We start from the raw sequence: 25,113 nt of genomic DNA on the forward strand, positions 1-25,113 counted from the left end.
TAAAATGAAGAATGTAGCCTTCAGTCCTTAATGAGTTGGCACAGTGGGTTCAAAACTTGAGGCATTTGAATCAGTGCTTTAGAATCTGATTCTAATTCACACAAGCCATTAAGAAGAGAAAGAAAAAAATGCAAAGTTCTCAGGACTAAATCTCCCTATCAATTACAATAGAAAAATAATAAATATTTAATTTCTATCCTCCAAGTCAAAAGAGAAAGGAAAGGCATTGTTGTATGTGTGCATGAAGGCATGTGTGTGCATCAGCCAGAAGACAGCCTATGCTATTGATCCTCAGGAGTCGCTATCTTGTTTTTTGAGACATGGTCTCTCGTTGGCATAGAACATGCCAAGTAGGTTAGGCAGACTGGACAGTGAGCTCCAGGCCTGTCTTCACCTACCCAGCGCTGGGATTACAACAGTGTATCAGCGTGCCTTGTCTATTTCACGTGGGTGCTGGGGATTGAACTCAGGACCTTATGTCTTCAAGCAAGCACTTACTTTACTGACTGAGACATCTCTCCAGCTTTGGGAGGGTGACATCTATGTAATGAAAAAAAAATCATTTAGGGTGTAGACTGTCAGTAAATGCTAAATATAGTAATGCACACTTACAACGGAAGAGGTATAAGATAAGGGAAGGGCAGGAGCACACTGCTTCCCAACAACAGATGTAAGAACTAGGTTCACAGCAGCATTTAAATCAATATAAAACCCCAAACTGAGGCCTGGGAGACGGCTCAGCAGGTAAGAACACTTGCTGCACAGGCATGGGGACATGAGTTCTAATCACCAGCATCCATGTAAAAAGCTGAGCATGGCTATGTGCGGGCTCCTGTCAGCTCAGTGCTGTGGGCGGTGGAGACAGGAGGGTCACGGGGGCTTCCTGCCTGCCAGCCTTGCTCCAGGTACAGTGGGGGCCCCTGTCTCAAGAAATAAGGTGGGTTAGGGCTGGACAGATGGCTCAGTTGTTAAGGGTACTGGCTGCTCTTGCAGAAGACATGGGTTTGATTCCCAGCACCCACATGGCAGCTAACAACCATCTGTAACTCCTGTTCCAGGGAATCCGATGCCCTCTTCTGACCTTCGTGGGCATTGCATGACACGGGTGCACTTACACACATGGAGGCAAATACTTATACACAGAAAATAAAATTAATAAATAAAAATTTGTTTTTTTAAAAAGAAGCCAGGCGTGGTGGCACGTGCCTTTAATCCCAGCACTTGGGAGGCAGAGGCAGGCGGATCTCTGTGAGTTCAAGGCCAGCCTGGTCTACATAGTGAGTTCCAGGCAGCTGGGGCTACCCATCTCAAAAAGACCAAGAAAGAAAAGAAATAAGATGTGGAGTGATAGAGGAGGACACCCAACATCCTTCTCTGACCTCCACATGCACGTAGACTGGTGTACCCCCACACACGAATATATACCACATACACATACAACACACACATTCCCAAACTGAGTGCTTCTGATAGTTCCAAAACACTTACATTTCACTGACACAGGAAATGAGAAGGGATATAATTCCAGTTCTATAGGTAAATGTCAGAAACTGTCTTGAAGCAACAGGGCTAGAAAGAAAGTGTGCATTCAACACACTGAAAAACAAAACCAACACTGTCACACACACAGGCCACTTGGAGGATAAAGCCCCAATTTGAGACATTATTTGAAACTGCCTCTGCACCCTCAATTATCTGCATCTTGGTCTACACTGGATGCTGAGTGCCAAGTCTTCCTGACAAGTGCTAAGTGACGAGGTTGCTATGGGTGAGCTAAAGGAAGGTAAGATGGGAGCAGATCCAAAATTACCATGCGCCTGGCATTGGGGAACTCTGTCTTGGAGCACACTGCCCTGACAGTCAACTTTGCTGTCACTAATGCAAAATCATAGATTATGATCAAGACTTAATTGGAAGTCGTGGTTAATATATTTTAAAAGGAAAGAAGTTATATTTAAATTTTTGAGTATTTGTAGAAAATGAACATGTCCAAAACAGTTAACATTAAAAAATTGCAGGATTAGCCAGGTGTGGTGGCACATTCCTTTAATCCCAGCCTTTGAGAGGCAGAGGCAGGTGGATCTCTGTGAGGCTGAGGCCAGCCTGGTCTATGCAGTAACTTCCAGGTGGGCTGGGACTAGGGAGGCCCTCTAAAAAAATTTGCATGGTTCAAGAAGGACCTAGTTACATAGGAAAGTCCTTCGCCCAGGATCATGTACTGTCAGGTTTGCTATGTGTTTGTTTGCTGGCCATGTTGTACCAGAATGTACATCACCTTAACACAAATTAAATGCGCAGACTAACTGGCCACCCACATCAGTTCAGTGCTGCTGTCTAGTGCTTGAGTTAGAAGTCACATAGCTGCTGTGCAAAACGCTCAGCATTTTACAAAAGGTCCAAAGCCTGGGCCTTGAATTCATGAAATATGAAATTCAAGAAAAAAAACAATAGAACCAGGTAATAAAAATATCCTCCCATGACTTTAGAAAGCCAAAACCACACATCCGGGAATCCAGAGACCTTCACCTCCTAGCACATCCTCCTAAATGAGGAATGTTCCTGAGTGCTGACAGCAAGAGCTTGTGAGACCACAGGGGCTGGGGATCTGAGTCTGACAGGCACCAAGTTTGCACATAACCTTTCTGCAAAAAGTATGTAAATATCTGCTAAATGTCACGTATTACCAGGTTGTGTACTTTAGAACTGCAAGGTCCTTTCTCTGTTGGGGCTGAGAGTCATCTAATATTGCAAATGCCAGTTTCCATTTTTTTAAAACTCTTAATAGGAACATTAAAACAGGGTGATTCATTTCTGTGTTTCGACCCTTAATAATTAATATATTATTTTTAAAGATTTTATTTTTACTTTATGAGTGTTTTGCCTTAATGTATGTATGTGCACCACAGGCATGCAATGCCCATAGAGGCCAGAAGTGGACATTGGATCCCCTGGAACGAGAGTTACAGATGGTTGTTCGCACCATGTGGGTGCTGGGACCGGAACTCCAGACCTTTGCAAGAATAGCAAGTGCTCTTAACTCTCTCCAGCCCTGACTATATTCTTTTTAAAAGAAGTGTGACAGGGGCCGGAGAGACGGCTCAGCAATGAAGAACACTGGCTGTTCTTGCAGAGGACCTGGGTTTGGTTCCCAGTACCCACATGGCTGGTAACAACAGTCTGTAACTTCAGTTTCAGGATGACCTCTTCTGGCCTCCATGGGCATTGCATGTACATGGGGCACATATATACATTAAGGCAAAACACTCATAGATGTAAAGTAAAATTAAATAAAGAATATGACACATCCATAAAAGATCATGGATTTAAAAAAGATCATAGGTTGAGTGCTGGCCAATCTTTAGTAACTAGTAGTTGTATCTCAATCCAGGGTTTAGGGGTGGGCGATGTGGAAGATGGGTGTGCTTACCCAAGAAGACACAAGCAGAGGCCAGAGGTTGACACTGGGGTGCCTTCTTCAGTCGCCTTTCTACATTAATGTTTTTAGTATTAAAATCATTTAATGAACTCCTTTGTGTTCAGTTAGTCAGTTTCTGCTGTTACATTCAATCCCATTTCACCTTTGACTCTGGCCACCATCCCCTTCCTATAGTGGAAGTGAATATTAGACACAGTGTATTTCAGAGTGGATTTTAAAAAGAGACAAGGAACTCACCATTTCAGCTAGAATGACTGGCCAGTGAACTCCTGAGATTCACCTGTCTCCCCCACCCCAAGCACTAGGGTTACAGGTGCATGCAGGCCAAGCCCATCTTTTTATAGTGCTGGGGATTTGAATTCAGGTCCTAGTACTGGTGTAGCACTATACCTAGCCCCTCAATTTAAGTTTTTAAACTTTGCAATTCTATATTAGACTTTTAAAATGAAGCACGGTTCATGAGTGGTGTTGGCACAGAACTCTATGTGGCCTGCCTGGCTCAGAGCCCCGGTGGCATACAAAGGATGCTCCGCACAACCCTTGTGTCTTCTCCCTTGCCTCTCTGTCCCAAGGGATAGCAGACATCCCACATGGCTGTTGAGATGCACTGAGCTCTATTTGCATGACCACACACATTTCATCAGCACCACACTCTGTCACCTCATGCCCAGTGGCAGCCTTTCTCCCTGCATCCCCCTGCGGTTTCCACAGTGACCGCCTGTCTCATATAGCTCGAAGCCATTTGTCTTGACACAAAGTCTTCTAAGACAAGAAATAAGTAGTCTCTTTTTCTCTGCTCCCCCCCCAGCCCCTCATTTTCTCTAATGAGATCTTCGTTTCATATTTTTCAGAAAGTTTTCTTTCCCTCATTTCTTTTTTCTTTGTATATGGTATATGTGTCTATGTGTTTGTGGTGTGCACATGGATGTGGGGCTGCAGATGCATATGTGTACATATGTGTGTGCACATCGAGGTTGATGTGGGGGGACTTCTTCAATCACTCTTCACCTTTTCTCAATGCATATGTTTTATTGAATTTTTGTGCATTCCATACAATACATAATAATATTTAGGACCCTCCCCTACCTGCACCCCCCATCACGCGTCCATCAGATTTCATATATTATGTCATGTATGTTAAGGCCTATTGAGTCAAGTCTGTGTCCCCAGATGTCCCTCGATGTGAGTTTATTCACAGGAGCCTGTTCAGCCTATCTAACATCACTCCATTAAAGAAGATCAACTCCCTCACCCAGCAGTGATCAGCTGCCAATAGTTCCTTGGCTGAGGTTGGGGCCTCCTGCCCATGTCATCATGAAGGTCTTAGCACGGAGACTGCAGCAGCTACATCTGAGATGACACATCTATGTACTGGTTCCCCTGAGCCACTGGGGAGACGGTACCAACCCAAGGCCTTGCTCACAAGGCTAGGTCATTCATGTCAGCTCTGAACTGCTGCACTGGCTGGCTTCCCTGACTTCTCACCAGCAGCCAGGGCTACTTTGGGTTCATTGTGAATTAGTCTGTGTGCAGCTCTGGAAGGGCTTTTGACCAGGGTTCTGGGTGTGTGGTGGAAAGGAAAAAGGCCTTTGCTGCGGCCTGTCTCTGAGCTGCCCTTGGGCTTCAGGATAAACTGATATTAAATGACACTTGGATGTTGTCCTAGAAAACCACAACAGGACAGGGCAAGCCAGCAGGGCATTCTGAGGCTCTGGCTGCTGTGGGGAAGGCTGGGGAAGGATGAAGTACGTGTCCCTCCAGTTCAAGCTGTAAGATTTCCTTAACAATGATGTCCTGGGCACACATAAAACAGTCCAAATCATGCAAAGCACAAAATGTTTTTAAAAACCCTGGTCTCCTCTAGACCTGGAATAATACATGCATAACTGTGGCTTAAGGAAGAAGGGTTTGGAGCAGGTTTAAAGAAAGTTGTACTTTTAAAAACTTATTTGAGGCGTGCTCAAATGAGAAGCAAGTCTTCTTCTTTTTTTTTTTTTTTTTTTTCGGTCTTTTTGAGACAGGATCTCCCTGTAGCCCCAGCTGTCCTGGAACTCACTATGTAGACCAGGCTGGCCTTGAACTCACAGAGATCTGCCTGCCTCTGCCTCCTGGGTGCTGGGATTAAAGGCCTGTGCCACCATGCCCGGTGAAGCAAGTCTTCTTTAAGGCAGGACTATATAAAGATTTAAGTTTGTGAAAATTACTTGGCTCTGGCCACATTCTAAACTCTAAAGGAACAGTTTCTCCCTTGGCCAGAAGAGCATTGCTTACCCAAATTGCTTGTGTTTTCCTAGATTCGGAAAGTTTTAGGCCACTGAGCCTGCCATGACTTTGAGAATTATTTATAATTAAAGGCTGAAGAGAAACCAGAATGCTAATTATGATTCAAAATAAAAGAAGTGGGGCATGGTCCACACCTGTGATCTAGTGCTTGGGCAGTGGAGGCAGGAAGATGGGATGTACAAGGTCATCCTTGGCTACATAGGGAGTCTGTGGTCAGCCTAGACTACCAGAAACCTTGTATTTAAAAACTAACAAACTAACAAGCTGAATGATAGTCAGTGCCTTAGTGAGCCTATGCATGCCTATCTACACACACACACACACACACACACACACACAGCATTACAAGTGCATATGTGCATATCACATTTTCTTTAACTGCATCTGTCTGAAAGTCCTCGGGATGTTTCTGCATCTTTGCCACTGGGACTAAGACTGCTGAGATCCTGTTATAGAGAGCTTCAGGGTCAGCTTGACACAAACCCGGAGTTATCTGGGAAGAGCGAGCTTCAACTGGGAATTTCCCAGAGCAGGCTGACCTGTGGGCATGTCTATAAGGCATTTTTAAAAATTCCTAATTGAGGGACTGGAGGGATGACTCAATGGTTAAGAGCGCTGACTGCTCTTGCAGAGGACCCGGTTTCGATTCTCAGCACCCATGTGGCAGCTAACAACCATCTGTAACTCCAGTTTGAAGGAAATCTGATGTATTCTTTTGACCTCCATGGGCATTGCATGACATGGGTGCACTTACACACATGCAGGTAATACACTCATACACACACAAAAATAAAAAAATTAGTAAAATATTTTTTAAAATCCTAATTGATGTGGGAGGATCCAGCCAACTATGGACAGTGCCCTCCTTAGGCAGGTGGGCCTCAGCCTTATAAGAAAGGCAGCTGAGCAAGTCAGTGGGAGCTAGGCAGTAAGTTTATCCATTTTTAAAAATCTTTCTACATTGCATTCAGATTAGTATATGCCTCAATTAGATTAATTCCCTAAAACACTGTTTTAAACAGGTCCCTCTCCTTTCCCTGTTCTACATACCTTCAGGATGGAGCAGGATGCCACAGACTCCACAAGTCTTGTGCCTGCCTCTGTGAGGACTCTGACCTTGGCTGCCAGTGAGCGTCCTCTGCTCCGGCAACACTGACTCTTAGCGGAACTGGCTACTCGCTGCTCTAACACTTCCCTGCACTTGGCGCTGACTCTGTCTTCTTACTGATTATGTGGTGACCAGCTCCCCTGTTCCCCTTTTTAGAAACCTTTGCACACTCCTTTTGAGACATCAACTTGGAGCTCTTTTGGACTTCAGACTTCCCGCTGCATCCCATGGCCGCCCTCACTACTCTGCTGGGCTTTGAGGTGAAATGGATGCTTTCCTCACTCCTTGCCCAGACTTCTCAAATGCCCATGTATTTATTCTCTTTCTGACAGTTTCTTGCTTCTTTCTAAAGACATTCTCCATCTCTAGCTCTGTGATAGCACAGTGACTTGTTTGCAGGTCTCATTCTGGACTCCACCTCTTAGAGCTGTGACTGTATCACGACTACTTAAGAACAATAGATGCACAATCACTTAAATATGTTGCCGAAGGATCCTAGGACCCACAAAACTAAAGACACAGAGTTAAAAAAATGTCTCAGGGGCTGGAGAGATGGTTCAGTGGTTAGAGCACTGACTGCTTTTGTAAAGGACCTGGGTTCAGTTCCCAGCACGCACATGGCGGCTAACAACCAACTGTAACTCCAGTTCTGGAGATCCAATGGCCTCTTTTGATCTCTACAGGCACATGATGGACTTAAATACATGCAGGCAAAGCACTCATACCCCTAAACTAAAAATAAGTTAATATTCAAAATTTTAAAATATTTTATTATTTTTATTTTATGTGTATGAGTGTACTGCCGTGTGTATGTAGGTGCATCCGTGTTGTGCAATGCCCATAGACATCAGAGGAGGGTGTTGGATCCCCTGGAACTAGAGTTATAGACGGTTGTTAGCTGCCATGTGGGTGCTGGGAATCAAACCCAGGTCCTCTGCAAGAATCACGAGTGCTCTTAACCACTCAGCCATCTCTCCTGCCCTTAAAATGTTTTAAATAAAAAATGTTTTGATGACAAAGGTCTAGTTGAATCATATTACATCAAACACCATAAAGTTTCTCATTCCTATTTTAAAATATTGTGCTAAAGCCATTATAGAAACTGGCAGTAACTTAATGAGAAGAAACTGCTTTTAGAAAAAGTGTTTAAGACATACAAGCTAGGCTTACAAAATCCCCGAGCTGGAATTACAAGGTCACACCACCACACCGAGCTTTTTTTGCACAGGTTCTGGGGCTCCAGCTCATCTACCACGGCAGGTACTTTACTAACTGAGCTGTATCTTCCCAGCCCCTACATGGACTTTGATGAAACTGATGCCTGTGACTCCTATCAGAGGGAACAGTGGCTGGGCTAAACAGCAGGAATAAGCAAGATTCACACTGTCACAGGCATGCACTAGAAACATAACTTCTTTTCCTAATTAGCCTCTTTGCAAGGAATGTGAGAAATAGCAGATTGCTTATTTGAAAATATTTCCATGACCTTAACTTGGAAAAATCCGTCTTTAGAAGCTTGGTTACTATTGTTACTGATTTAATGTGGCTGTGTTTTTGAGTAAAGTCCTGAACTGGGTCAGAAGGATCTGCTACAGGTGGTTATGACAGGTCAACAAAGCTGAGTCAATTAAGGTCTTTTTGACAACTTTCAGGAGTTACAGTGGTGATAAATAAAGGAGCAATATTAAATGCCTGAACGAAGACCAAGGGTAGATTTGTCATATAAACTCCACCTGCCCACCCAATAGTCCCATCATCAGAACTCTGCGTGACGCTAACTGCACAGGCCCACCCTCTGTTCTTCCAAACCAGCGGTGTGTCTGTGAACACGTCTAGACTTTTCAGGGTCTCAGCCTCTGCATGATGAGACTTAGCATGATGCCATTCAACACTGATGTGCTCAGATTTTTCCAATGTCAGGTTCAGAATCAATCTTCTAGATATTGGTGAACAACTGGAAAATTTCTGATAAGCAAACACAAGTGTTTATCCTAGACTTAATAATATGCATATAAAAGGGGTTTTTCTTGAATAAATTAACTAACATTTGTAGTATGCATAAGGAAATTCAGGTGCATAGAAATAAACTTCCAGTGTACTTAGGACTGCTTGCTATAAACACATTGTAAGCCTCATTCTCATACTTGTGAGAATGTGGTGGGTAACAAAGAGGAATCGGGAAACAGAGGACACATAGAAATAGGAAATAATTTGTCTACAGCACTTCTGTATAAGGCTAATTAATATATTCATATATATGAACATGAATCAAAAGTCAGGTACACAAAAACTGGATTAAAACTTTGACTCAAAGGTTGGGGGTGGTGATGCATGCCTTTAATCCCAGCACTCAGGAGGCAGAGGTAGGTGGATCTCCATGAGATCAAGGTCAGCCTGGTCTACATAGTTCCGGGCCACCTGGGGCTACAGAGAGTCACTGTTTCAAATCAATCAAACAAACAAAAAACAAACAGTTTGAGCTCAAGCAACATGTTATCCAAAAGGCTACAAAAAATCAGGAAATGGAGATACTGACCAAGTCTGAGAAAGGCTGAGCAGGTCTTTCAGGCATGTAAAGATAATTTAAGAGAAGAACACCCCAGAGAATATCTTAGAAAATACTCACTTATCTATTTTTGAAATTTGATCAATGAAAGAAATAAGAAAGCAAAGATCAAGATGACGTATGGCTGTCGATTTAATCTGATGCATATAAACAAATATATGCCCAACAAATAGAAGGAAAACCAAATGTATTTTTAAAAATAGGTGACGTTGGAGAGGTGGCTCAGTGGTTAAGAGCAGTGGCTGTTCTTGCAGAGGACCGGGGTGGGGTGGGGGATGGGGTGGGGGGTTCAATTCCCAGCACCCACATGGCAGCTAGCAATCATCTGTAACCAGTTCCAGGGAATCTAACGCCCTCTTCTGACCTCCACAAGGCATTGCACGACACAGGTGCACTTACACACATGTAGGCAATACACTCATACAATAGAATAACAAAATATTTCCGAAAATAGGTGACACATTCATAGAGAGCACCTTAATGTGTGCCATAGAACTAAGATGCTTCCGACAGCTCTGCCATAGTTTGGCAAATGCACTGGATCAAGAAGCAAGAAGTGATATTGGGAGAAAACCAATTCAATATGTAGAAACAAGAAATTACACCTCCACTTTTGTTATATCCAGGAATATAGGCCTGTGCTGAAGACCCAAACGTGGACACGTGACAGAAACAAGGAACAGATCTAGAAGCGAGGCAGGAATTACCACCAGAAGTCGGAGACTTCCTCCTAGTCCAGACGATCACAGAGCTAACAGACCGGAGAGTGTCTCACAAATGTTGACAACCTTTCTTAGGCAATGAGATGCATATTAACATCAGGAAGGTCAGAGGAGGTGGAAAGACTATTGGAAAATGGTCAAAGGTAATGTGTAGACTGGTCACTCAAACACCTAACGGTGGGTGGAGAAGATGGTCATTGGGAAAGTGCCTGCTTTGAAAACATGAGGGCCTGAGTTAAGGTCTCCAGTACACCAAAGTCTAGTGTGACAGTGCATGCCTATAACGCCCCAGGCTGGGTAGTCAGGCAGACAACAGACGCTTGCTGGCCAGTCAGTCTAGCTGAAGTGGTGAGCTTCAGGTTCACAGAGAGTCCCTGTCTCAAAAATAAGGGGGAAAGCTGGGCACGGTGGCACACGCCTTTAATTCCAGCACTAGGGAGGCAGAGACAGGTGAATCTCTGTGATATTCAGGCCAGCCTAGTCTGCATAGTGAGTTCCTGGCCACCTGGGGCCACAGGGAGACCCTGTCTCAGAAAGAAAGCCAGAACAAAACAAACAAACAAACAAGGTAGAGAGCCTTAGACTAAAGGAAGGTTCCTGACAACAACCTCTGGTCTCCACATGTGCACACATGGACGAGCGTGCGTACATACATACATACATGCATGCACACATACACTAAAACAAGACAATCGTCTGATGAGAACACAAACACAGAAGGTACACATAATCAACTTCAGGAGTGCAGGAAAATTCTCGAGAACGCCACTTACACCGTTTCTGTTCTCAACAACTAGAAAAGCAGCTGATGGGGGTAAAGGCGCCTCCTGCGCGGCAGGCGGCAGTGGAAGCGACGGGACGGGATGGGACGGGAGGATCTGGAAGACTCTCAAGATTGGTTAATGCTCTAGAATCCCTGAATTCTACTTCAGCTCCTGGGGCGCTGTGACTATCACACAAGGCGCCTCTACAGGATTCCCACACTCCACCTGTAGAGTCAGAGCTGGGAGCTGGGCTGACCTGCTTATCTGTTACATGTATTTACTGTGGATGTAAGTGAGGGACAGAACTTCGTTTACGGGAAATTTATTTCATACATCTAAATGTGTGCCCGTGAGACAGAGAAGAATGACATTAGTTTAATATTTTAAAAATGGTTAAAAGAATACAAAATGTTGGGGGTGGTTTGGACTGATGGTGACAGTGTGGTTTAAACCTAAAGTTGACAAAAACCAAACAGAAATCTCACTGGGCAGCACCATGGGGTGCTGCTCCATCATGGGTCCAAAATCATGGTCTGCAGTTGGCCATGCCTTTCAACCAGGAAGCCCGATGTTCACATGAAGGTGGCCCTTTCACATCCTTTGGAGACATTGTTGAAACCGCCATGAATGCACGCAGTATGTCCTCACAAAAGATAAGAGCAGGTGGGCTCTGCTGCGGAAAGGCAGTTAAAGAACAGGGACTTAGTGGCGGCCCAGCGGGGCAGAGTGGCTCACCATTTCACACATTTGGCAGGTCTCTGTAGTCAAGGGGGAGAGCTGCTGGGTGCTGCCCAACGGAGAACTGGCCAGAAAGAGGCGAAGCCCTAGAGATGACAGGTCAGACCCAACCGGGGGAGTGTTATCTGGTAAGTGTGGCCACACAGAAAGAGAGAGTAGGGTTCATGCAGAGCGAAACGCCATGCAGGCTTTATGAGGAGAGTTCAGGCAGCCCCCGGTACAGCCTGTGGCATCAGAGCATCATGGGAGGCTAATCTCCCTGAGCTCCAAGTTTATCAACACCTCGAAAAGTCCATGATGATACCAACCATGTATACACATGGAACACATATCAGATAGGACTTATTTATGTCTATCAATACATGAATGCAATCTACATATACCTATAGGTATATTTTACCACACGTGTTTCATCTGCATGATAACATCTTCATAGCTACCATTAAAAATAATGTAAATGGCGGTATTGTCCACAGGACCCATGCCAACTCAGACAGACAAGGGCCCAGCATGAAGCATGGGAAGTGGGCGGTGGGCCTTGGCCGTGGCCTGGGAACTGTTGGCAACTGATTACTGCCGGATGAGGAAGAGTAGATCTTCCCTAAGAGCTCCAGACAGGCTGACATGTGGGTACAAATACATGACTGGATAGGACTTAACACATACGGCAAAATCGATGGGGGGGGGGTCTAAATTCAGTTAAGAAGTATTGTATAAAATGCACAAAAACTCAATAAAACATTAAAAAATGTATTGCCAGCCAATATGTGTATACATAAAATACATGATTCTGTTGAACTTATGTTTCAATAATCATGTGTTTTGTATCAGTTCAACATCTATAGATTATACTGTATGATTTTGAGTAATTGAAATTTGTTTCCTATCTTATTGAAAATATTATCAGGAGCTGGAGAGACGGTTTAGCAGTTAAGAGTATGTACTACTCTTCAGGAAGGCCCAGGTTTAGTTCCCAGCAGCCCTTGTTGACTGTAACTCCATTTACATGAGATCCAACACCCTTTTCTGGCCCCTGTGGATGCTGTACCCATGTGCATATACACATAGATACATAATACTCACATAATTAAAAATAAAATAAATATTAAAAAAACAAATATCATTATCAAAGCAGAATGACCAGCACTACCAGAGCGTTTTCTTGTGTATATACATACTTGACCATGGGCATATGTGTACACATGCATGCATGTATACATGTGTGCATACATATGTACACGTATGTGTATATTTACAGAGGTTAACAATGGCTTATACAAGGAAAGTATAATTTCATTTACTCTATTTCTTCTTTCTTCTCTCTAATTCCCTCCTCTGAATTTCCCTCCTCTGAATTTTTGGTGGTTTTTAGCAACCACACCACATATTGTAAAACATTATTTTGCCTACATTTTCTTTCAATTAAATAAAAGAATTGCATTCTTTGACATCATAAGGAATCCTACGTATAGTCTCTTCCCTCTACCGAGGGAAACACTTGGAGACGATTTAATGGGACACTTAATAAAGTTTTACCTTGAGGAAAGATGCTTGCTTTACTTTCCAAAACGGAAGAAGATCCACATGTAAAGGAGCCTCCAGGACAAACCCGTGGGAAGGGAGGTGTGTATGCTGTGCTCTGAGGCTCTGAGCTCAGCTCTGACACCTCCACCTCTCCAGGAAGCCTGTGTGGCAGCCACTGTGCAGACCCCCAGCAAGATGAAGAACTTCAGCTCTTCAGCCACATCTAGCAGGGGTCCTTTCCTGGGGCGCTTAGGGAGAGGAATCTTGACATACCTGGTCTGTGGGCCTTCTTATAGTACATTACAGAATTGATTTCAAACCTCTTATATCACATTACAGAGTTGATTTCAAACACCTTATAACACATTACAGAGCTGATTTCAAAGGAAATATAGTATCTACCTACATGACAAGGTGTGCCCACTGATGCAATAGTGGTTCAACTGTAATGAGGTTACTAATGACTTTCTGATTGGATATGAGGCCTGGTCCACAGGGGGGGATTCATTCCTGGTAACATAATCCTGATGAGAAGCCCATGGTAGGGAGGTCACAGGTCTGCAGGTAGACCCTACTATCATTACTTTGCTAGGTAGTCAAAGGGACAAAGTACCTTCTAAATATTTATGATTATACCATAGACCTGAGCTTCTCTCAACATTGGTCAGAGAAGCTTCTTTTCAGAGTGGACAGTAGTCAGTGGAGAAATGCTTAAATGTTCAAAGCACTGAGAACGAGAGACTGCATGCTCAGGCCAAAATGGGACGTCTGTAATGAGCCTCGCCACCACCAAGGCCCAGGGAACATCGAGGGATAGGACAGGAGAGAATGGGGGAGCTGGAGGATGGGGAGGGGTGCTATGCAGTGCTGTCTTCTAGTGATGACATGGCCACTGCAGCCATGAACTCACAGCAGCTGTGGTTACCTGCACAGGCCGCCGCAAGATCAACAGATAGGACAGATGATCTCCAGCCCCATCTGACACCCACCCCATACTGAGGAGCTCTAATGGCAGTGGGTAGTTGCTGGGGGAGAGAATCATCCTTCCAGAGGATGTGGTCTCTGGTAAGTTCCTGGTATCCAGTGGACAGCCCCACACCCATGTATATATGGACAGAACTAACTGACTTGGAGGGGCTAGAGAGATGGCCCAGTGGTTAAGAGCACTGGCTGATCTTGTAGAAGACCCAGGTTCAGTTCCCAGCACCCACTTGGTGGCTAACAACCATCCATAACTCTGGTTCCTGGGATCTGATGCCCTCTTCTGGTCTCTGTGGCCACTGTCATACTTAGAACATACAGGCAAAACACACACTTAAAAATGACAAAAAAAGACATGAAATTGTGAAGGAGCAGGTTAAGGAATATGGGGGGAGTTGGAAGGGGAGATGGGGGTCAATATTATATTGTACATCTTATGAAATTTTCAAAAATAAAGAAAAATTAAACATAGAACCTAAATTCTCATTTGTGGTAATACATCACCACTGACAGACTGTACATTCACCTTCATGCTGCTCCTGATCTATCTTTTCCTCCTGTGTTATTGATAATAGAAACAATGTATTACTTAAGTAGCTTTGAAAAAAAATCAATGCAAATGCTTTGCAAAAGTCAATTTTGGCTACACATGAATGACCTCCACAAACAGGGCCTTATGCTGAATACAACTTTAACAAGAGACCGAAAAGAGGAAAATCCTGGAAATGCCAGGCCTTCTACAAAAGACATTATATCTCTCTAGCAACCAGAGAGACAGAGAGAGAGAGAGAGAGAGAGAGAGAGAGAGAGAGAGAGAGAGAGAGAGAGAAGGAAGGAAGGTGCCAGTCATCAAGAGAACATGTATTTTGTGCCCTAGAGGGCTGGGTCTGGACGCCAGCGGCATCCTAGAGGGATGGTGTTCATGGTGGAACAGAAAGTGAACAGGTGTCAGAAAGCTCTGAGGGCCACTTGCCAAGGGGGTTTCTGTGCAGCAAGTGCCACTGTGCCTGGGTCATGTGACCCCAGTTGTCAGGAGGCCTTGGAGAACAACATTGTTTAGAAGGCAGTATTCTAGCCGCTCACCTAGAGATAGAAGGGTGCCAATCCACTCTCAGCACTATTTTGTGTTTTGAGACAGGGTCTTGCTATGAACCCAGGTTGGCTTTGAACTCAGGATCCTCTTGCCTCTGCCTCTTGAGTGTTGGGATTCTAAGCATCCACTGTCATGACAGGCTCAGCACTGTTTGTGCACATATAGTGTATGTATATGTGTGGTATATATGTGCATGTGGAGTATGCACATGTGTGTGCTGGTGTGCATGCCCTAACCATGCACATGGAGGTTAACAGAAGATGCCAGATGGCTTCTACATTATTTTCTACTTTATTTCCTTGAGATAAGTTCTATCTCTGAACCTGGAGCTGGCCTGGCAGCCAGCAAACCCTGGTGATCCTCCTGTCTCTGCTCCGCTGCCCGCAATGCTGGGGACATGGGTGCATGTAACCATGGCTAACTTTTCAATGTGTGTGCTGGGGATCCAAACTTGGGTCTCTACACTTGTGTAGGAAGCACTCATTTTCCACTGAGCCATCTCCCCACCCTTATCTCCAATTTCCTCTTCTCTTTCATCAACTCAAATTAGGGCCTCAATATCTTCTACCCTATTTTTTTTCAGTTGTTTTTCTTGTTTTGAAACAGAGTCTAAACTCATAACCTCCCAAGTGCTAGAATTACAAGTGTGAATCACAGTACATAAGTCCTACTTTAAAAAAACAATCTTGGGGCTGGAGAGATGGCTCAGCAGTTAAGAGCACTGACTGCTCTTGCAGAGGACCCAGGTTCCATTCCCAGCATCCACATGGCGGCTATGACCAGTTCTTAACTCCAGTTCTGGAGGAATCCGATGCCCTCTTCTGACCTCCACGGCATTGCATGACACGGGTGCATTCACATACATGCAGGCGATACACTCATACACATAAAATAAAAATAATAAATTTTTTAAAAATCTTGGAGCTGGAGAGATGGCTCAGTGATTAAGAGTACCTGCTGCTCTTGCAGAGGACCTGGGTTCAATTCCCAGCACTCACATAGCAGCTAACAACTGTCTATAACTCCAGTTCCAGGGGATCGACACCCTCTTCTGACCTCTGAGGGCATTGTATAACACAGGTGCACTCACATACATGCAGGCAATGCACTCACACACTTAAAATAAAAATGATAAATAAATACATTTTAAAAAATCTTGACTCTTAAGACAGTGTCTGCCTGCATCCTTTGCCTTCAGTGACCCCGGCTCCAGCCCTGACTTTCCACTCCGACATAGGTGGCTTTTCTGCGACACACCATCGGTGGTGCTGGAGCCAAAAACCTGAACACATCACTGGATGACTTTGCCCAAGTCTCCTCATCCCCTTTCCTCTGCTTCTCTGATTATGTTTCAGCTCCATGACAGAGTCACTGTGAGCATTAATTAAGGTGACACATAGGAAAGTGTTTTGTAAACTATAAAGTTTTGTATAAGTATAAATAGAAGGTGACATTTTTTATCTAACAGCCAATTATCTTTCCTGGCACTTTTGGTCTACTGCAATTAGAACACTCAGTTAGGCAGTGTTCAAGTTCAGTGAAAGGTGGATTCTGACTTTTGATTCTATATCTGTGTTTGAGCCAGCAAAACCAACCACTTTGCTGAATGGTAAAAATATTTCAGAATTTCTTATGCTTCAGTCATGATCAGTAATTAATAGATTGTTCAGAACAATCAAAGGTTTTTTCCTGAAATATCCAAACACATGCAACAAAAGAGGCTAAAGGGTCATGACTATTATTTTTAAAAAGACATACTGGGGCCAGGCATGGTGGCGCATGTCTTTAATCCCAGCACTCAGGAGGCAGAGGCAGGTGAATGTCTGTTAAACTGAGGCCAGCCTGGTCTCCATAATGAGTTCCAGGCTAGTGGAGCTATAGGGAGACCATTTTTTTTTGTCAAAAAGACAAAAGCAAAAAATACATACTGATAAGAGGTCTTTTACCCAAATATCACACGCGCACACACACACACACACTATCTCTCTCACACTCACATAAACATACACACATACTACACATGTACACATACACACACACATATACACATACATAAAATACACACATGTACACACATATACAAGCATACATACACAGAGTTAAGGCACTCAGTGTCTTTAAAGAACTGAAACAAGATAAAAACAGTCTGGTTTGGCCATTTTCAGGAGTGTTGTTGACACTGAGTGGGCCCAATTCTATTTCCAAAGGAAAATAACTATGTGTGTGCTCATGTGTGTATAGGTATGTATATATATGTATGTGTGTGTGTGTGTGTGTGTGTGTACATGCGTGTGGAGGCCAAAGGATGACCTTGACTGTCCTTCCTCAGGTTTGGTCCACTTCGTTCTCTCTTCAGACAGGGTCTCTCACTGGCCTGGAGCTTACCCACTGAGCTAGGCTGGCTGGCCAGTGGGCAGCTTGTTTCTCCCTCCTGGGTCCTGGGGTTAGTGTGTGCCACCACACCTTGCTTAGTTTTGTTTTAACGTGAGTGCTGAAGGATCAAACTCGGATCCTTGGGCTTGCAAGGCAGACACTGTAGTAGCTGAGTCACGTCTGCAGCTCAGGAATCCAACTTTTGAACTGGCACTCTTGCTGTCATAAACTGACTCAGTAAAGCTTCCACTCTACACCAGCAGGAAAGCTAACAGAGCTGCTTTTAAACAAATAAAACAGAAGATCATCTGTCCATCCTGAGCCACAGGCAAAGTCAAAATTCCTGTCTTTTCAACAATTCAGCTAACTTCACTTCTTTCCTCTTCAGTTTTATAGCTGAAAATAGTAACGGTTATTCATTTTAAAAATGTCTTGACAGACTACAATCTTGCCCATTGGAGTTGGATTTAATTTGTATATTCCATTGCAAAACATTTTAAAATGCAAATTTAGATGTACAGAAGTTAGTTTGGTTAGGACCTTCCCAACGTCAGAGTAAATGCTACAATTGCTAATGGTGTGGAATTGTTACTGATGCCAAGAGATAGAAGCATCCCCAGAAAAAATGTCAGTGGTTTCTTCAACCCAGTGACCACATGGGTCTAAGCTGGGGAGCTCCGCATGTGAGCATGCCTCTGGTTGTCATATGGGGAGCAGAGGCTTCTATTTTACGTCAGATATGTCCTATGTAGCTTCGGCAGGACTGCCCTATCCACCCAGTGTCCCACCTCCTATTTCAGTACACGAAGTTCCATTTGTCTGCTAGGCAGAATCCAAACTTCTGACATTGCAACGTGACATTTTCTTCTACGGAGTTCACACTCGAAAACTGCATAAGTTGCAAAAGAAATCTTTTTAAAAATCTCATAATTTTTAAAGTGCATTTATGAGTTTTGCATTGGGTTGTATTCACAGCTGCCTGGGCTGCATGTAAGTTGCACACGGTCTGCAGGATGCACGTTGGAAACAGAAAAGTTGAAAATGAATAAAAACCATGTGAGAGAGCCCTTAGTATTGTTTGACAGACAGAGGTGTGTTCTAGTTTACATAATCCTTATTAAAACAGAAGAAAACATGTTTCAAAGCAATAATCCACAGACAGGCACGGCCTCTCCCTATGCAAAGACTTGCATGCAAATAATTTACATCTAATAAACACCTGCAGTTAGCTTTGTCAACTTGACATGGCCTCCTAGAGTCATCTGAGAGGAAAGCCTTGATTGAGGAATTTCCTAGATCAGATTGGCCTGTGGGCACGTCTGTGGGAAATTATCTTGACTGTCAACTGATGCAGAAGGCCAGCCCACTGTGGGCAGTGCTGTAGGCAGTGGTCCTGGGCTGTATGGGAAAGCTAGTGAAAGGGATGCAGAGACGGCGCAGGGGTTAAGAGCACTGGCTGCTCCTGCAGAGGACCTGGGTTGGATTCCTAGCATCCACATGGTAGCTAACAATCAACTGTAACTTCAGTTCCAGGGGATCCAATGCCTTCTTTTGGCCTCCATGGGCATTGCATGCATGTGTGAACTTATGTACATGCAAGCAAAAACACTCATATACATAAAACTAAAATTTAAAGGCTGGGTGTGGTGATGCACACCTTTAATCCCAGCAGTCAGGAGGCAGAGGCAGGCGATCTCTGTGAGATGGAAGTCAGAGGTGCGGAGGTCCCTTCTGTGAAATGGTCTCATATTTGCACATAGCCCATTCATATCCTGAAATCTTTCAAACATTTCTAGATGACTTGTGGTAGTTTGTGGTATAGTATTGCTAAAGGAACGATGACAAGAAAGTTCTGGAAAGAGATGGGATCTGGGATGGTATGCCCACAGAGCACTTCATCTGAGAACTGAACAGAGTGCCTGCTGTGCAGAAAATGCACTTTTTGCTTTTTGAAAATTTCTGGAATTTTTTCCAAGTAGGTGTGTGTGTGTGTGTGTGTGTGTGTGTGTGTGTGTGTGTGTGTGTGTTTTGTTGGCAGTGAAACCCCAGGCTTTGTGCGTAGTAGGCAGATGTTCCTCCACTGAGCCACACCCCAACCCTGTAGTGGATTCCGATGTGGATGCTATGACTGATCTGTAGTTAAAGCTCCAGGAAGGTAGAGTCTCATTGTGTGTGTGTGTGTGTTTACATGTCTGCGTACATGCAGGTCAGAGGTTAATGTCAGATGTTTTCCTCAATCACTGTCCACCTTACTTTCTGAGACGTGGCCACCCTGGACGGCCAGAGCGCCCCTGGGCTCCTTCTGTTTCTGTTTCCTAGCACTTGGGGTAACAAACACTCCACTGTGCCTGACTTTTTATAACCCAGGCCCTCACACTTGTACAACAAGCACTTTACTGACTAAGTCATCCCTGAAACCCGCTTCCAAGTATTTTCAAGGAGCAGTTTATTGAATCTGCTGATGCAGAAACCACAGTTGTGGAGTGCCTACTGAATCTGCCTCTCAACTCAATGTGTGCAGTGTGTGGAATGTTTCAACATCAGCACATTTGCAACTGGACTAAGTCCTTTCCTCACTCTCTGCTCCACTGGCTAACTCTGTAGAGGGAAGTGGTCCCCCCACCCCACCCCTCCACCCCTGCTGTTCATGCCCAAATCTTGAAGTTATCCTTGATGTCTTTAATTCTCTCACACTCATCTCAGATACAAATCTCTTTGATTATAGTTCAAACTATATCTGGAATCTGAACTCCCCTGCTCCACATATCCACCCTCCCCCCCTGGGTCAGCTTCTCCCAGAATGCACTGCAGATTTTCTGTTCTTAGCCCAGGACGTTCAGATCTCCTTTCCAAATGCATCAGACCCTGTGACTCCATTTAGAATCATCTGTCAAGCTCTTCCCGACTCAGAGAAGACACCCAAGTCCTCAAAACCCAGGTCCTGGCCTGCCAGATCCTCCATGAAGTGGCCCTGCCCTTCAGCCACCAGGGTGTGCCAATGTGCCCCATGTTTACATGCTGCGGTTAGGCTGGGGGTGCTGCTTCCAGGCGCCAGTCTTGCCCTGACTTCTGTTCTTTCTATTCTTAATGCTTAGACTGGCCTTCCAGGCAGAGATTTCCACTCACACCTCAGCCTCTTAGCACTGTTTCCTGCCCACCTTGTTAAATACTGCAAATGTACAAATCCAGTCATGCCCCCCTGCCTGCCTCCAACCACTCCCCACCAGAGCATGTTAATGAATGCAGCGTGAGAAAACAGCTTTCCTGCCCAGTGTGAACATCCTCAGGATGGAGCTGATAAATATTTGGATTCTGTAACATTTGCTTAAAGGACGCTCTTAAACACAAAACCACTCGACTTAAATCCTTTCCTGAAATCATACATATGTTGGCTACAAGACCCAATATGTTATTCCTTTAGTTTAAACTAGTTTGAGTTGGTTTCTGCCACTTAACAAGCGTGGTAGAACACATTGATTTATGCTGGTCTGGCAAGTTTTAAGACTAAGAGTCAATGATGCCAATCGGATGCCAATTTTGTTTGAATGTTCTGTCTTTAAAAATTAGTACTAATATATTTCTATCCATTTATCTAACGGTCATATTTCTGACAAGTATTCTTAAAAGAACAAATCTTATTAGCAGATAATCAATGCATGAATGAGAACAAATCTCATTCATGCATCACTCATAATGGCTAATTATTAGAAATAAGCCACAGGTGATTGGCAAAGTAGGCGATGGATGAATCTCGTTGATGGGAGAAAGCACCAGGACACAGACAAAACTCCAGCGGGATAGAGTTTATTAGCAAAGGAACACATAGGACAGATTCCCTTCCAGGCAGGGAAAATGTCTGCCCTGGGTCCTGAGCTGGGGTCTTTTTAAGGGGGGAGGCTTCTGGGGGGGTGCAGAAGGCAGGAAGATTTTTTTTTTAAGTTGGGCGGGAGGAAGCAGGAGAGTAGGACTGTTAAAACCTGCCCGCTTTAGAGATCAAAGGGGAAGCCTGCTGTGTTGGCCAAACAGTGGAAAAAAGTCTGCTTCTCTTGACTTCAAAGACCAGGATGCTTATTAACTCTGTTCCCTTTTCTCAGGGGCATAAGAGGTCCTAGGTCCCTGAGGCCCTGTTGGTGAGGGGGCGGGGCTATCTGAACCTTAACAACTGGATGGTTAACTACTGGGAAAAGCTACATTTTAAACCCTGGATTAAATATTTTCGAAATGTTCTCACAGACTTCTGGAGGTCCCTGAGCACATGCAAGGGGGTTCACAAGAGGAACGTCTTTTCCACAATAACATGAAGATGTCACCTGCTTTCTCACTGTACAGATATTCAAACCTTTGCTGTCAAGACCATGAGGATGAGATACTGGGACCCCACACCAATCACAGTGGTGATGCTGGGGCACATGAGCAGTTATGGAGGGTTCTCACCATGCACCCATGAAAAGGATAAGATCACTTCAGCTCATTGGTAATGCTCTGAGAGCTACATGGAAATGGGAGGCTCCACAGAGCCCTTCCCCTGTGGCTTAAGCAGGATGGTTTTCTCCAAGGAAAGCGCTGTGGCCTGTTTGAGTTGTGAACCCATTGCTGCTTTGCTCACAGAATTCTAACTTCTAAAATGACAGTTGTGCAGACTTGGGTATTGGGCAGCCTCTCTTGGAAGAGAGAAATATGAGGTCATCAGCTTCTGGGATCACAGATGACCAAGCTGTAAAGAATAAAACTCCAGCTCCCGAGCCCCAAAGAGAATTTTAGGACACTTTTATCTGTTGCTTTGAGCTTGACAGGCTGTCAGCATTTAAAGACATCCCTGAATATGTCACACAATATTGATGAATGTGATATTTAGATGTTGTAGCATGAATATTGTTACTATTCAAAAGAGCTACACATATCATCTGCAAATGATCACCCTGTGGTGGTTTGAATAAAAATGTCCCCCATAGGCTCCAAGTGTTTGGACATTTTGTCCCCAGATGATGGCGTTGTTTTGGGAGGTTTTAGAAGGTGTGGCTATCCTGGAGGAAGCACGTCACTGGGGGTGGGCTTAGAGAGTTCTTAAGCCTTGCCAAATTGCCAGTTGCTCTCGTTTCCTGTGCCTGCTGGAAGATGTAGAGCTTAGCTTCCACTCCTCTTCTCCAGCCACCTCTGCCACCATGCCTCCCTGCCAAGACGGACTGTAATTCCCCGGGAACCGTAAGCTCAAATAAATTCTTCCTTCTATAAATTGAGCTTGGGTCAGTGTTTCTATCACAGCAACAGAAAAGTGACTAATACAGTAATTGGTACCAGGAGTGGGCTGTCGGCTGTGAAGAACATGACCATGTGGGGTTTTGGAGGAATGTGGAAGACTTTGGAAGTTTGGGCTAGAAAAGTGGTTGCTTGCTGTAAGAAGAGCTTAACAGGCCATTCTAGCAAACACCTGGAAGAAAGCAGTGCTGAGAACAATGTAGTTCATGAGGGAAATAAGGACTTAAGCAGCACTTGGGATATTTTGGCAGAGTCTGGCTGGAGTCTGCCCATGGCCAAAAAGCTTGCCTGAGGCTAAGTTGAAAAGCAATGGACTAATTTCTCTGGCAGAAGAAATTTCAAGACAGCCTAATGTAGAAATGGTGGTGTGGCTGTTAATGGTGAATATTGTACAGATTTACAGTGAAAAAGAGCAAATGGGGCAGAAAGAAATACAGTTTGGATTGGAAAAGAGCACTGGAAGATAAAAGTTGGAGCCCTGGCACATGATGGAGAGGATCCCATTGATGATTAAGGAGATGAAAGTGATTAAGGAGGGGCCTAGAGATTCAGACTTAAACAGTGGACAGAGTGCCTCCAGGGCAAGAGCACACCCAGTTAAGCCTCCAACTTGTGAAAGGAAAATGCTGCAGGGGCCACGGAAGAGAAGAGCTTCTAAAATGGATAAAGCAGGCTGGAGTCCATCCCACACTTGCAGTCAGACTTGGCAGTGTCCTTCACCCGGTGCTGGCTTTAGAGGCATGAAAGATGCAAGAGTGAAGGGGTCACCAGTTCTTCCTCCGTGGTTTCAGAGAGCCTCGTGGCCAGGCAGCGTGAAGCAGGGGTTCCCCTGCATAGAGAAGGCCCTGGTAGGCCACTGCGTGAAGCTGTGATGGTGAAGCCTGGTGGGCAGTGGAGACCCCAAGAAGTTCCGGAGGCCAGAGCTGTGAGGCATCTTCCAAGACCTGCACACAGGGAGTGGTACCAGCACGAGAGAGAGATGTGTGTTGCACACAGCAAAGGTAGAGAGGCTGAGCCACCTAAGCCCTTTGGAAGTAAAGTCCCAGAAGTTGGACGTGGAGCTACTGGATTTGGTGTTTGCCCTGCTGGTTTTTGGTCTTGTTTTGGTCGGGTATTTCCTCACTGTGCCTCCATTCCTCCCTTTTGGAACAGTAACGGGTATTCAGTTCCATGGTATGTTGGGAGTATGTAATTTGTCTTTTAATTTTATAGAGGCTTACAGTTAAGATATTTACCTGTGGACTGTGGACTTTTGAATTGTATTGAGACTGATAATGTCTATGGGGACTTTTAAAGTTGGACTAAATGCATTTTGCGTTTTATATGATCATGAGCCTATGGGGGCCAGGGGGTGGAATGTTGTGGTTTGAATAAACCACCATAGGCTCCAAGTGTTTGGACATTCTGTCCCCAGATGATGGTGCTGTTTGGGGAGGTTTTAGAAGGTGTGGCTATCCTGGAGGAAGCATGTCACTGAGGGTGGGCTTAGAGAGTTCTTAAGCCTTGCCGGATCTCCAGTCACTCTCATTTTCTATACCTGCTGGAAGATGTAGAGCTTAGCTCCTCCTCCAGCCACCTCTGCAACCATACCTCCCCGCCAAGATGGACTGTAATTCCCCTGGAACCATAACTCAAATGAACTCTTCCTTCTACAAATTGCTTGGGTCAGTGTTTCTATCATAGCAACAGAAAAGTGACTAACACACATCCTGTGTAGTGTGGGAAAAACATCCAACAAAAAGCATGGTAGGCTGACAGGTTTTTAGATGGTAAAATGGAAAACGTTCATTGATGTGGTTTCTGAGTCTCCATGGCAACACATCCTTACGATACTGCCATGATTTAATTTTCTGCAAAGTCATGCACACGCTCAAGTATTTTACGGCTTGTTTAATTGCCTTATTTGTTGACAGCTTGTTTCTCCTGACTAGAAGGAGCCCTCCTCAGAGGAAGCCTCACCCTCTGAGTCACTGTCATCCCCAGTGCTCAGGGGTGGTGTCCAGCAGAGCAGAGATGCTTCCTAAGTGGTAGCTGAACTCCTGAGCACAGCCACAAGAGGAACTTGCATATATCAAATGTCACTCTGTTTATCAAGAATTTATAATTAAAAAAATAAGGTATTTAAGTGTAGGTGTCTGATATATGATACATAATATATTCTATAATAACTAATAATTATTTTGAATAAGTATGTGTGTTTATAGATGTTCCCTAGAAAAAAGTAAACATAACAGGTTTGTAGGAAAAGAAGGCTCTGGATAATCATGAG

General features: G+C 44.4%; 1 protein-coding gene across 1 annotated transcript in view; it reads right to left on the reverse strand.

Annotated features, from left to right (window-relative positions):
* Dscam (DS cell adhesion molecule) overlaps positions 1 to 25,113 on the reverse strand; it is a 625,182-nt gene that overhangs the window by 269,746 nt on the left and 330,323 nt on the right. The gene's annotated exons all lie outside the window — the stretch shown is intronic.

The sequence above is a fragment of the Nannospalax galili genome, unplaced genomic scaffold (assembly GCF_000622305.1).
Source record: "Nannospalax galili isolate Female #2095 unplaced genomic scaffold, S.galili_v1.0 scaffold192, whole genome shotgun sequence".
NCBI classification, from domain to species: domain Eukaryota; kingdom Metazoa; phylum Chordata; class Mammalia; order Rodentia; family Spalacidae; genus Nannospalax; species Nannospalax galili.